The 14871-nt window shown below is 35.7% G+C and overlaps 1 protein-coding gene and 1 non-coding gene across 3 annotated transcripts in view; one reads left to right on the top strand and one right to left on the bottom strand.

The window, feature by feature from the left end:
- Window positions 1–14871, top strand: part of RANBP9 (RAN binding protein 9) — a 93383-nt gene that overhangs the window by 30168 nt on the left and 48344 nt on the right. The window lies entirely within an intron of this gene.
- Window positions 781–843, bottom strand: LOC117088867. The gene has a single exon (XR_004439384.1). It is a non-coding gene; the product is annotated as a U7 small nuclear RNA (small nuclear RNA).

Genomic DNA, 14871 nt, shown 5'->3' with positions numbered 1-14871 from the left:
TTTCGTTGTCTGAAGCTCACATTCTACAAGTGAGCTCATGGGAACAATATTCTTTTAAGTCCTTTCAGTTCAGACTATTTGTATGTGATCATTATACTCATTATATTTGAAGCTTTGGTTGGATGTAAAATCCCTGGCTCATGTTTTCTTTCTTTCTTTCTTTTTTTTTTTTCCCCAAGACAGACTCTCACTTAGTTGCCCAGGTTGGAGGGCTGTGGCACAATCATGGCTCACTGCAGCCTCAACCTCCTGGGGCCAAGCAATCCTCCCGCCTTAGCCTCCTGAGTAGCTGGGACTACAGGTGCACACCACTATGCTCAGCTAACTTTATTTTTTATTTTTATGTTTGTTGGGACAGGGTCCCATTGTATTGCTCAGGCTGGTCTTGAACTCCCGGGCTCAAGTGATGATCTTCCCACCTCAGCTTCCCAAAGTGCTGGGATTACATGGATGAGCCACTGCGCCCAGCTATGTTTTTTTTATGAGCTCCGTGGGTATTTTCAAAGTCTTCTGCCATTTTATTCTTACAAGAAATTTGGTCATTTGCTTGGATACCTGAAAGATGTTTCTTTTTCTTTGAAGAGCCGTTACTTGAATATGTCTTGGTGTTGATCTTGCCTTAAGTAGTAGGTTCAAGTATTTTATTTCAGAAAAGTTATTTTGTGTGATGGTTTTCGATATTTGTTCTGTTCTATTACATGGGTTTATTTTTTAGGGACTCTAATTATGAATGTACGTTGGATCTATTTGACTAACTTCTATTATTATTTTATTTTTTTGAAGGGTTTTTTTGGTAAAAACTGGAAAGCCTGCTAGAGAAATTCTAAAAAGGCTGTAACACTTGACTAACTTTGTTATTTTGAAAATTTTCCTCCATTCTCTTTCCTCTTTTCTTGTGGGGTCTGTTATTTTGTGTTCCATTTGGCTTGTCTTTATTTCTGAAATAATTTTCCTTTTTTTCTTCTAATTCTTATGTAAATAAGAACACTATTTTTTGACCAATTTATATTAAAAATTGGAGACTTCTTTTTTTTTTTTTTTTTTTTTTTTTGAGACGGAGTCTCGCTCTGTCGCCCAGGCTGGAGTGCAGTGGCCGGATCTCAGCTCACTACAAGCTCCGCCTCCGGGTTCACGCCATTCTCTCGCCTCAGCCTCCCGAGTAGCTGGGACTACAGGCGCCCGCCATCTCGCCCGGCTAATTTTTTGTATTTTTTTAGTAGAGACGGGGTTTCACCGTGTTAGCCAGGATGGTCTCGATCTCCTGACCTCGTGATCCACCCGTCTCGGCCTCCCAAAGTGCTGGGATTACAGGCTTGAGCCACCGCGCCCGGCCTTGGAGACTTCTTATGAAAAAGTCTTGAACATCCAGTGTAAATTTTAAGTTATAGCACTTATGAAAAGAAATATTATTGAAAAACTAAACAGTAAAACGCATCTCAGTCTCCATAGTTTTATAGGTACACCTCATTTGGTACAAGTAGAACCTGTAATGTTTATAAAATTGAAATGTAAATCACTTTCTTCTGAACTTATTTGTGTGATTTAAAGTTGCTACTTTTTATTGTTTATTAATCTTACAGGGATATGTTGAAAAACAAGATTTTAAATATGGATTATAATATAAATAATTTTATTAACCAAAAATGTCAGTTTACTAGAAACATAAACAATTTCATATCTATTGGATAAAAAGTAGAATTTGTTGTTTTATGCGTATGATAGATTATTTTCCTTTACATTTAACACTGTAACAGTTTAGCAAGTCAGGAAACCAAGTTATTTTGTGTCTTGTTGTCATAGGAGTTAACTACAGATGGAATTATTTGACTAAGAATTGTCAGAGGAACTCTCAGACTAATAGGCTTTTCTTGTTTTTAGAGCCTTATTGTCATAGTTATTAAAAGGCAGGATAAATGAATGGGTCCTTGAAGTCCATCTTAGTAAATGTAGCCAGGCCTTAATTTAAGGTATTGTATATTTATATTTTTATAGCTCTTTGAGAGGTAATGGGAGAAAGATGCAGCCGAAGAAAGATGCAGCTTGCTGTATATTATTGTGAACTTTCCGAAGGCAAGAAATGATTTCTGTTATCCATGATTCTTTATGCTTTGGGAAGAATGTGGTAGAGAAGGTGCAGTGTAGAGAGAGAGAGATAAGTAGCTGCTTTACTGTCAGCATAGAATTAGAATTGGAACAAATTTTTTAAATCACAGATGATAAAGCGAAATGTTCTAGGTTTGAATAGTAATCTTGAAAAAGGACTTCTGTTAAAGCTTCTTACCTCAGTTCCATTGGTGCAGATAATCATCTGGTGATTAATATTTCACTTTGCAGTATTTTGAGCATGCATATACTTAAATTTCTTTTGTATATTAATAGCGGCTATTCTAAGAATGTAGGTGTTGGATACGGTATGGTAAAATCTGTGCAGCTGCAGGGGGATGTGTGAATAAGACTTAGAAGGAAGAATTTTATTATACTCACAGGTCTTAGGGAGGGTCACTGCATGCCACACAGAGGAAGCACCAGGTTTTAGTCAGGAAGCAGAAGACAGGAGCCACGGAAAAGTCGGCCAGAGTCTTTATTGGTATTTCCTGGGAAAGGTAAGGGAGGGCAGAGTAAACAGTTAAGGATTGATGAGTTTGAATGATTCCTGCAGGCCTTGAGCTGTAGAGGTGTCTCTAATTGCCTGGTACCTGACTCTGGAATGATTTAGGGCAGGAAATACTGGCTTCATATGTGAGCGTAGATAAGGAGGTGGGTTTGGCTGTAGACTCAGGATTGGTTGGTTTGTATATGGAAGACATGCTCCTGTGAGCTCTCTTATCTCTAAGAAAGTGCTAGCCCTGGCGAGCAAGCTTTTTAAGAAGCCAAAACATAATATAGTAAATAAAAAACATGATTTAAATACAATGGCCAACTGAAGTTCTGTTTACCCTGTCAAATAATTTCTGTGTTAATAATCTTTGAGAACCATAGCTTTCTCAACAATTGCTTTCTTTTTGGTTCTTTATTATTTTTTATGAGTTCTCATTTCTTTTAGATAGTGATTGCCTTTTTTAAACCCTGAAATACATATCAGGTATGTAACCTGATTGAAATATTTTCACAGGAGCATCTGCAATTGTTGTTTGTTTGTTTTTTGAGATAAGGTCTCTGTTGCCCGGGCTGGAGTGCAGTGACATGGTCACTGTTCACTGCAGCCTTGAACTCCTGGGCTTAGATGATCCTCTCACCTCAGCTTCTTGAGTAGCTGGCACTACGGGCATGTACCACTATGCCTGGCTAATTTTTTGTATTTTTTATAGAGATGGGGTTTTGCCATGTTGTCCAATCCAGGCTAGTTTTGAACTACTGGGCTCAAGTGATCCACCCACCTCAGTCTCCTGAAGTGCTGGGATTATATAGTCTTGAGCCACCATACCTGGCCTGCAATTGTTGATGGAATGTTTTTGGTTTAATTTTATAGCACTACTATGTGAATCACCAGTTGGTATATATCACTTTTAATATTATTTCACTTTTGATGGTTGAAAGATAGATGTTAAAGTTTGTTCTTTTACATGAGAAAAAATGTGTATGTGTTCATAAGTTTAAATATTTAAGATTGGTAACTTGTGAGTTATAGACAAATGCCCTGAGTTTCTTAATAGAAATAGATAGATATACATATGCTAGTGCATCTTGCTGTAGTAATTAACTTTTGGTGCTCTTAAGTCTTATTATATTCATAATGACATTTGTCAGAAATAAAGCATTTTATTTCAAAGGTATTCAGTAATTTTTAGGTCTTATAAGATAAAAAAAAAGATCCCTCTTACCGTGTCAGTAACTTATATACGTGAATAAACTATTCAGAATTTGAAATTTTAAACATCAAGCAAGGAATTTGATAGATACCATTAGACCCATTAGATTAATGATTTAGTATAATTAGAATTTTCTTCTGAAATTAATAAACACTTGAGTAAAGAAATTACATTTATAAAAATGCTTTTGAGTTTCAAATAAGGCACTGGTCAACTAACTCCAATCCTACAGGACAAAAATGGCTTCAGCTTACCAATCCTTTTGAAACTGCTAAAAATGGAATTTCACTCAAAAGGGTCATTGTCTACCTTTTTGGAAAACATTGTTACTTTACAGTTTTAATAAAAATTAGAGAGCACTGTACAAGCTGTTTTATAACATGCTTTCTAGCCCATTATTGTGTTATATCTTTTTGTTTTATTAAAAACTATTTTTATAGCAGGATTTACAATGTCCTCATAGGCTTGTTTTGACTTTAAGACTTTGAGGATTCTAGGATTCTAGCAGGACCTGGCCAGAGTTTGAGGGCTTCTCAGTTGCAGGGCCATGTCTTCCTCCATTGAGCCACTGAGTTTGTATAGTGGACAGGGCCTGGGTGGGACTGTTTTAAGATGGAGGCAAAAGTACCATGTACTTTTAATGTATGCATATATAGTGATTTATTACCTGTCTTTTGTTGCACATAAAGGTTAGTCTCAGTTTCATTTAGAATGAAAAGAATGTTTATTGAACATTCTTGTATCTACCTTTGGATATGTCAATGATTATTTTCTTTAGAATATATTAGATAAAAAGGATTTGCCATTTTAAGGATACTTTCTTTGAGGACTAGTGAGATCTAATATTTTTTATGTTTCTTTTCATGTACCTGTGTGTGTTTTCCTGAAGTGCCTGTTCAATTATTACTCATGTTTTATTGGAGTATTTACTTTTTAAAAAATTTATTTTTAATTAACATGCAGTAAAGTTAACTTTTTTTTCTGTTTGTACAGTTCTGTGAATTTTGACAAATGCATAGGTTCCTGTAACCACTAACACAGTTGAGATACAGAACAATTCCATCACTCTCCAAACTTCCCTTTTATGCCCCTTCATTAATCCTCCCTCTACTTTTAACTCCTGGCAGCCACTGAATGACTTTCTTTTCCTATAGAGTTTCTGTTTCCAAAATGGCATGTAAATGGAATCATTCAGTATGTAACCTTTTTTAGGGGGGGAGGGGGGATGAAGTCTGGTTCTGTTGCCCAGGCTGGAGTGCAGTGTGGCGTGATTTTGGCTCACTGCAACCTCCGCCTCTCGGGTTCAAGCGATTCTCCTGCCACAGCCTCCAAAGTAGTTGGGATTACAGGCATGCACCACCACGCCCAGCTAATTTTTGTATATTTAGTGGAAATGGAGTTTCACCATGTTAGCCAGGCTGGTCTCAAACTCCTGCCTTAAAGTGATCCTCCCGCCTTGGCCTCCCGAAATGCTGGGATTACAGGCGTGAGCCACTGTGCCCAGCCAGGATGTAACCTTTCGAGACTGACTTCTTTCACTTAGTATAATACCTGTTAGATTAATCCATATTGATGCTTGTACCAATAGTTCATTACTTTTTATTACTGAGTAGTATTCCACTTCTCAGGGTGTAAGTTTATTCATCTCTTCCCAGCAGAAGGACTTTGGGTTTTTTGCAGTTTATGTAATTATGAGTGTAACTGCTGTAACTTTCACAGGTTTTTGTGAGAACTTATTGTCTTAATATTTTTAAGCATACTGTATATTAAAGATATAATTTTTTGTTACATATATTGGAATATTTCTCCTAACTTGTTTTCCCTTTATATTTGTTCATTTTGTTTTTATTCCCCTAATTAACAAGCTTTGGTTTTTAGTTTTAGGTTTACAGAGAAAGAAAACAGTAAGATAGTTCCCTCCCATATGTGCCCATCTTCCACACACAGTTTCTCTTAAGAACATCTTGCATTAGTGTGGTACATTTGTTACAATTGGTGAACCAATATTGTTACACTATTATTAACAAAAGTCTATTAGATTATATAAGGGTTCATTCTTTTGTTGTACATTTCTGTGAGTTTTGGCAAATGCATAATGTCACGTATCCAAATTGTCACATAGAACAGTTTGACTGACTAAAAATCCCCTATGCTCTATTTATTCACCCTTTTCCCTTCTCTCCTCTCCCCCTACCTGCAGACTCATGACACCCACTGATCTTTTTGCTGTCTTCATAGTTTTGCTTTTCCTTTAAAGAGTGTTATATATTGGAATCATACAGTACATGGTCTTTTCAGACTGGCTTCTTTCACTTAGCAGTGTACATCTAAGACCCATGTGTTTTTTCATGGCCTAATGGTTCATCACTTTTTGTCACTAAATAATACTCCATTGTATGGATGTACCATAGTTTGATAATCCAGTCACCTATTGAGGGACTTCTTGGTTCCTTCCAGAATTTGTTATTTATGTATAAGTTGCCACAGACATTTGTGTGCAAGTTTTTATGTGGTTGTAAATTTCCACCTTGTTTGAGTAAACTTAGTCTAGGAGTGTGATTGCTGAATCATATGGTAAGACTGTGTTTACCTTCATAAGAAACTGGCAAACCATCTTCCAAAGTGGCTGTACCATTTTGCATTCCCACCAACAATGAATGAAATTCCTGTTACACCACATGCATCCTCACCAGCAATTGGTATGTCAGTTGTTTGAATTTTAGCCATTATAATAGGTGTGTAGGGGTATCTCGTTATTGTTTTAATTTGCATTTCCCCAGTGATATATGCTAAGCATCTTTTCATATGTGTATTTGTCATTTGTAGATCATCTTTGGTGAAATGTCTATCCAGAACTTTTGCCCAGTTTTTAATTGGTTGTTTTTCTTGTTGAGTTTTAAGAATTCTTTTTATATTTTGAATATACAAAGGTCCTTTATCAGATACTTGTTTTGCAAATACTTTTCTCCCAGTGTGTGGCTTATCTTTTTGTTCTCTTAATAGTGTCTTTCACAGAGCAGTAGTTTTTAATTATAATGAGCCCTATTTGCTCTTTCTTTCTTTTCATAGTCCTTGCTTTTGGTTTTGTATGTAAAAAGTCATTGCTGAACCAAAAGTCACCTAAATTTTCTGTGTTTGTGTTTCTCCTATGTTTTCCTATGTTTATAGTTTTGTATTTTACTTTTGGGTCTGTGGTCCATTTTGAGTGGATTTTTTTCTGAAAGGCGTAAAATCTAGATACATTTTCCCTGTTGTACTGCTTTTGCTGTTTTGTCAAAGATCAGTTGACAAATACAAGATCAGTAATTTTGTAGGTCTATTTTTGTACTCTGTTCTGTTTCATTGATCTGTGTGCACACTTTTGCCAATACCATGCTCTCTTCATACTGTAGTTTTACAGTAAGTCTTGAGGTTGAGTAGACTTGAAGTAAAATTCTCTAACTGTTCTTTAGCATTGTGTTTTCTATTCTAGATCTTTGCTTTTCTATTGAAACTTTAGAATCAGTTTCTTAATATTCATAAAATAACTTGGTGGGATTTTGATTGGAATTATGCCAAATCTGTGGATCAAGTTGGAAAGAAGTGACATCTTAACAGTACTGAGTCTTCCTGTCCATGAACATAGGCTATTTTTCTATTCATTTAGATTTTCTTTGATTATTTCAGCAGTTTTATAGTTCTCATGGTATCAATTTTGTTCACATTTGTTAGATTTATGCCTAAGTATTTCCTTTTTTGTTGGTGCTAATATAAGTGATATTGTGTGTTTAAACTTCCAGTTCATTGCTGGTGCATAGGAAATTGACTTCTGCATATTAACCTTGTATTGTATTCTGCCACCTTGCTATGATTGCTTTTTTTTCCCAAGAGGCTTTTTTCTCCATTCTTTGATACAGTCTACATAAACAATCTTTTCAGCTACAAAAGTAGGTTTATTTTTTCTTTCTCAATCTATATACCTTTTATTTCCTTTTCTTGTCTCATTGCATTAGCTAGGACTTCCCCGATGATGTTGAATATGAGCTGTAAAAGGAAACATCTTTGCCTTTTTTCTGGTCTTAAAGAGAAAGTGTCTAGTTTCTAGCCATTAAGTATGAGACTAGCTGTTAGGTTTTTTGTAGATGTTCTTTATCAAGTTGAGGAAGCTGCCCCTCTGTTCCTAGTTTACTGAGGGTTTTTATCAAGATTGGTGTTGGATTTTGTCAGATACGTTTTCTGCATCTGTTGGTCTGATCATGTGATTTTTCTTCTTTAGCTTCTTGATGTGATTGATTACATTGTTTTCTTTGAATGTTGAGTCAGCCTTGCATATCTGGAGTAAATCCCACTTGGTCTTGGTGGATAGTTCTTTTTTAAAAAATTTTAATTTAATGTATTTATTTTAATACCCAGACTTCAAGGAGATATAATTCTTTTTGTACATTGCTGGATTTGATTTGCTAATACTTTGTTGAGGATATTTGCATCTGTGTTTATGAGGGATATTTGCCTGTAGTTTTCCCTTGTAATGTCTTTATTTGGTTTTGGCATTAAGGTAATGCTAGACTCAAATGACTTAGGAAGTGTACCCTCTGAGTGTAATTTCTGGAAAAGATTGGAGACAGTTGTGTTATTTCTACCTTACATGTTTAGTTGGAATTACCCTGAAGCCATCTGGGTCCAGTGTTTGGTTTTTTTGGGAAGGTTATTGTTACTATTATTTTTTTCTGAGTATATATGTTTGTTTAGCTTTTACAAACAGTAACCACAATTAAAAAAAAGAATGAATGCAGATAACTTTTGAACACAATGTATCATACACCCTTATTGGATATATTCTGAGGACAAACATTATGCAACAAATATTCTTGAATTTTATTTAATAGATTTATTATAGGTGTGCTTGCTACTACTGGATATCATTGCTTCTAGGCTCTTTCAGTGGATGGAGTTTATTTTGACACTACACTTCAATCTGGTTACCAGAGTTCTTCCTCTTCTTTCTCATTTCTGTAAAGGTTATTAATTATTGATGCAATTTTTTTAATCTATAGAGGCATATTCAGATTTTCAATTTCTCCTTGTATGAGTTTTGCTAAGTTATATCTTTCAAGGAATTGCCTTGAAATCCATTTCATCCAAATAATCAAATTTGTGGGAATAAAGTTAGTTATAAATGTTTCTTTAATACTTTTTTAATGTCTGTGGGATCAGTATTGATATTATTACTGATAATGATAGTTTCTTATGTCTTTGATTTTGGTATTAATAATTTGTGTTTTTTTCTTGGTTATCCTGGCTAGAGGTTTATAATTTTACTGATCTTTTCAAAGAAATGGCTTTTAATTTTGTTGATTTTTTAAAATTTTATTATTTTAAATTTCACTGCTGTCTCCTCTATTTCTCATTTCTTCCTCTTTCTCTTGGTTTGTATTTATTGCTCCAGTTTCCTAAGGTGGAACGGTAAATCATTGATTTTAGATCACCCTAACATTCAGTGCTATACATTTCTCTATAGGCATTGCTTTCACTGCATCCCACAAATTTTGATATGTTGTTTTCATTTAATTCAAAATATTTTTAAATTTCTCTTCAGACTTCTTTATTTTAAAATGTGTTGTTTAATCTCCAGATATTTGGGGATTTTCCAACTATCTTTCTTTTATTGATTTCTAGCTTAATTCCATTAAAGTCTGAGAGCATAGTTTGTGTGACTTTAGTTAAGGCGTGTCTTTTTTATGTCTCAGAATGTGGTCTGTTTTGGTGAATGTTTTTGTGAGATTAAGAATAGTATGTATTCTACGGTTATTGGATAAAGTATACTGTAAATATCAGTGAAATCCAGTTGATTGATGATACTTTTCAGTTTGACTATATCTTCACTGGTTTTCTGCCTGCTATGTCTGCCAATTCTGATATAGGGGTGTTGGTGTCTTCAGTTATAGCTGTGGAGTTAACTGCTGCTTCTTGTAGCTCTATTGTTTTTTGTCTCACCTCTTTTGACACTTTGTTGTTAGGCTCAGACACATTAAGTGTGGCTGACTGCCACGGTTACTACTTGAGACTATCACTAAGACAGTTACTACTGTTACTACTGTTACTACTTGAGACCATCATTATGAGACTGAATCAAGGGGACAGTAGTAAAAATGAAAACTTAAGACAAAAGTAACTATTTTAAAGTAAGAGTAACATGGGGAAGGAGAAGAAGAGAAGAAGACAAGGGCTCCCTGCTTCTAGTGAGCAAAGGCAGCTGCCTGAGACGCTACAGCCCTTAGTATTTATTGGGTAGAAAGAGCAGGGAGGAGGAGGTAGTGATTGGTCAGCTGCTTGATTGATCACAGGTTCACATTATTGCTAACAGGCTTCAGTTGCGCCTAATCACAAGAAACACTTGTGCCTGGGTGGTGGTTGCCCTCAGCCTTCCTTCTGGGCAGCAGACACAGTTTGTGAGTTTGCCAACATCCTGCTTTTATGAGAAACACTTTGCTGTTTAATCATATAGCCTCCAGTAATATACTGAGTTGATCATGACCCTCAACAATTAAGGATTGTTACATCTTATTTGATAATTGATCCTTGATCATTATGTAATGTTCCTATTTTTCTCTGATAATTTTCCTTGTTCTGAATTCTGCTTTGTTAGAAATTAATATAACTAGTCCAGCTGCCTTTTGATCAGTGTTGGCATTGTATGTATTTCTCCATCGCTTTAACCTATCTGTGTCTTTATATTTAGAGTGAATTTCTTGTAGACAACATATATTTGCGTCTTACTTTTTATTCACTCTTGTCAATTCTGTCTTTTAATTGGTATATTTAGACCATTCACATTGAAAGTATTGTTAAAGTTGGATTTTAGTGTCTACCGTATGCGTTTCTTACTCATTATACTTGTCCCTTGTTGCTTATTTTAAAATTTACTTTTTTTCTTTTCTTTTTTTTGAGACAAGATCTCCCTCTGTCACCCAGGCTGGAGTGCAGTGGCGTGATGTAGGCTCACTGCAACCTTGACTTCCTGGACTCAAGTGATTCTCCCACTTCAGGTTCCCAAGTGGCTGGAACTACAAGGGCACACCACCACACCTGGCTAATTTTTTGTGTTCTTTATGGAGATGGGATTTTGCCACGTAGGCCAGGCTGGTCTTGAACTCCTGGGCTCAGGTGATCCTCGCACCTCGGCCTCCCAAAGGGATTACAGGCATGAGCTACTGTGCCTAGCCCATTGTCTGATTTTAATTGAACATTGTATATGATTCCATTTTTCTTTTCTATTTAAGATACCAATTGTACTTCTTTAAAAAGATTTTTTAGTAGTTTCCCTTAGAGCTCATATAAGTTCATTTTTAAATACCACTTACACTACTTCACAGATAGTGCAGGTACCTTATAACAGAATATAACCAATTCCTCCCTCCTGACCCTTATAGCATTGCTGTTATTCATTTCACTTATCCATAAACAAGTTACCCAAGATATTGTTACTATTTTGAATACTTAGCTATGTGATCAGTTAAGCTTAAGGAAAATAAAAGAGTGTGTCTTCATTTATTCCTTCTTGGACTCTTCCTTTCTTCGTAAGGATTCTCTTTTCTCACCTATATTATTTTCCTTTTCTCTGAAGAACTTTTAACAAATCTTACAAGGCAAGTTTGTTGGCGACAAGTTCCCCAGGTCTGAGAAAGTCTTTATTTTTCTTTTACTTTTCAAGGATACTTTCTCAGGATGCTAAATCCTAGCTTGGTGGGGTTTTTTCCCCAACACTTAAATATTTCACTCCACTCTCTTCTTGCTTACATGATTTCTGAAGAGAAATCTGATAAAATTCTTACCCTTCTTTCATATAGGGTTTTTTTTTTTTTCCCCTGATTTCTTTCAAGACTTACTCTTTGTTTGACCTAGGTTTGAAGATGAGGTGTTAATGTTTTGATGTTTATCCTGTTTAGTGTTCTTTAAGCTTTCTGGATTTGCCATTTGGGGTATCTGTCATTAATTTTGGAAAAGTATCAACTGTTATTCAAATACTTCATTTTCTTTATTTCTTCTCTTTCTAGCATTACTATTATGAATACTTTTCACCTTTTATAGTTGTCCTACATTCTAAAAGATCATGTTCCAGTTTTTTTTTCAAGCTCACTGATTCTTTTTTTTTTTCAGTCTGCTGATTTCCCATCAGAGGCATTCTTTGTGTTAATGTTTTTTATTTCTAGCATTTGGTTTTGATTCTTTCTTATAGCCCTTAGCATTTTAATGAGCATTTAATAATTAAAATTTAATTTTAATTATTTAAAATTTCCAGTTTGATCATTCAAAATCTACCTTATCTGAGTTTGGTTTTGATGCTTGCTTTGTCTCTTCAGACCTTTTCCTTGCCTGTTACATGCCTTGCAATTTTTTGCTGAAATCTGGACATGACTTACTGAGTAGTAGAAACTCAGGTAAACATGTGTTTAATGTGAGATTTTAGGTTTATCTGGCTAGGAGTTGGGCTGTGTTTAATGTTCACTAGGTATTTGTATTGTTTGTAGGTATAAGACGTTTCATTTTCCTCTACTTTCCTGGTTTTTGTCTTGTTGTTTTGGGTGTCCTTAGAAACTTTTATTAATAAAAAAAGTCTGTTTCTTGTAATTTTCTCAGTTGTAATCTGTTACATTGGAGCCCTGTTTATGTGGTCATAAGGTAGTAGAGAGGAGAAGTGTTCTGTAATCATATGATGAAATCTGTTGGGTTTTTTAGTGGACTAGAGTTGCTGAACGGACCTTCAAAAGAATTTCTTAAGCCTTTTTTTTCCCTCCTCTTGTCTCAGGAAGGTTAGAGGGGACTGGAGTTACTGCTCTTCCTCTAGGTCAGATTTCAAAATGGTTACTTTTCCCTTTTCCCTGCCCAAAATGGAGGGGATTTTCCTCTAATAAAAACCCGGTGGAGCTCCTTTTCTCACCTATATTCTCTCCCTGAAGACTGAGCCCTCACGAGTTAAAGCTCAGGTTAGTTCACTCTCAATCTCAAGCTGTTTGCTAATTACCTTTAAAGTGTTCCTTCCAGTTATTGGCTCCAGAGTAAATATAGCTCCATATGTCTATATTCACGTTTCTTCAGTTTTTCCGGAGGTGTTGTGACCTGTGAACTCAGTTTTCCAATGCATCTAAGAGTAGTTGATTTTCAGTTGTTCTGCTTTTTTCTTGTGAGGATGGGAGTGATGACTTCCAAGCTGTTGACATAGTAGAGCCGAACTTCGATGTCGTTATTTTTTTAATGAGAGTTTTATTGAGATGTATAATTCATGTACATATTCACCCTTTAAAAATGCACAATTTGGTAATTTTTACTGTATTCACAGAGTTATGCAGCCCTTACTATTTAATTTTTAAACATTTTTGTCACCTGGAAAAGGAACCCCAAAACACTCCTCCCAGTTCCAGGCAGCAACTAACTATTTTGTTTTCATGGATTTACTTATTCTGGACATTTCATATAAATGGAATTATACAAAATGTGACCTCTTGTTTCTGACATCTTTATCTTAACATAATGTTTTAAAGGTTTATGTATGCTGTATCATACATCAACACTCCATTCCTTTTTGTTGCCAAATAATATTCCATTGTATTCATATATTACATTCTGTTTATCCATTAGTTGGTAGAAACACTTTTTGACTGTTATGAATATTGCTGTTATGAACAATTGTGTAACATTATAGTATGGCTGTATGTTTTCATTTTTATTGCAGAAAATGGGAGTGTAATTTCTGGGTCATAGATACCCTATGATTAACTTTTTGAGGAGCTGCCAGACTGTTTTCCAAAGTAGCTATACCGTTTTACTTACTACCAGCTATGATAGTTTCAGTTTCTCCACATTCTTGCCAACACATATCTTCTTGATTCTGGCCATCCTAGTGTATGTAAAATGAGAGCTCATTGTGTCTTTTGATTTGCATCTCTAATTACTAATGATTAGCGTAGTTTTACTTGCTTATTGGACATTTATACGTCTTTGAAGAAATGTCTATTCAGATTCTTTGCCCATTGTTGTAGTAGGGTTTTCCTTTTATTGAGCTGTAAGAGTTCTTTATATATGCTGGAAAAAGGTACCCTATCAGATATATGATTTGCATATATTTTCTGCCATTCTGTGGGTTGTCTTTTAGTTTCCTTGACAGTATCCTTTAAAGCACAAAAATTTTAAATTTTATGAAGTCTAGTTTGTCTAATTTTTCTTTTTCTTTCTTTTTTTTTTTGAGATGGAGTCTCGCTGTGTCTCCCAAGCTGGAGTATGGTGGCGTGATCTTGGCTCACTGCAAGCTCCGCCTCCCAGGTTCACACCATTGTCCCGCCTCAGCCTCCCAAGTAGCTGGGACTACAGGCGCCTACCACCACACCTGGCTAATTCTGTTTTTGTATTTTTAGTGGAGATGGGGTTTCACAATGTTAGCCAGGATGGTCTCCATCTTCTGACCTCGTGATCCACCTGCCTCAGCCTCCCAAAGTGCTGGGATTATAGGCATGAGCCACCACGCCCAACCTAGTTTGTCTGTTTTTTTCTTATGTTTCTTCTGCTTCTGATGTCATATCTAAAAGACCATTGTCTTAAACCACTATCACAAAGACTTACATCAGTGTTTTCATCTAAGAGTTTCATAGTTTTAGCTCTTCAGTTAGCTCTCTAATCCATTTTGTGTTAATTTTTGTATATGGTGTGAGATAGGGATCCAGCTGCATTCTTTTTGAATTTTTTTTTTTTTTTTTAATTTTTGAGACAGAATCTTGCTCTGTCACCCAGGCCAGAGTGCAGTGGCACAATCTCAGTTCACTGCAACCTCCACCTGCCAGGCTCAAGGAATTCTAATGCCTCAGCCTCCCGAGAAGGGCTAATTTTTGTATTTTTAGTAGAGATGGGCTTTTGCTATGTTGGGTAGGCTGGTCTTGAACTTCTGACCTCAAATGATCCACCCACCACTTTGGCCTTTCAGAGTATGGGGATTATAGGCTTGAGCCACCGTGCCCAACCTCAACTGCATTCATTTGCGTGTATATGTTTTCCCAGTACAATTTGTTGAAAAAAAACAGTTCTTTCCCTGCTG

This window comes from Trachypithecus francoisi, unplaced genomic scaffold (assembly GCF_009764315.1).
Source record: "Trachypithecus francoisi isolate TF-2019V2 unplaced genomic scaffold, Tfra_2.0 Lachesis_group10, whole genome shotgun sequence".
NCBI classification, from domain to species: domain Eukaryota; kingdom Metazoa; phylum Chordata; class Mammalia; order Primates; family Cercopithecidae; genus Trachypithecus; species Trachypithecus francoisi.
Note: the sequence above shows the minus strand (reverse complement) of the source record. Positions and strands in the feature narration are given on the sequence as shown.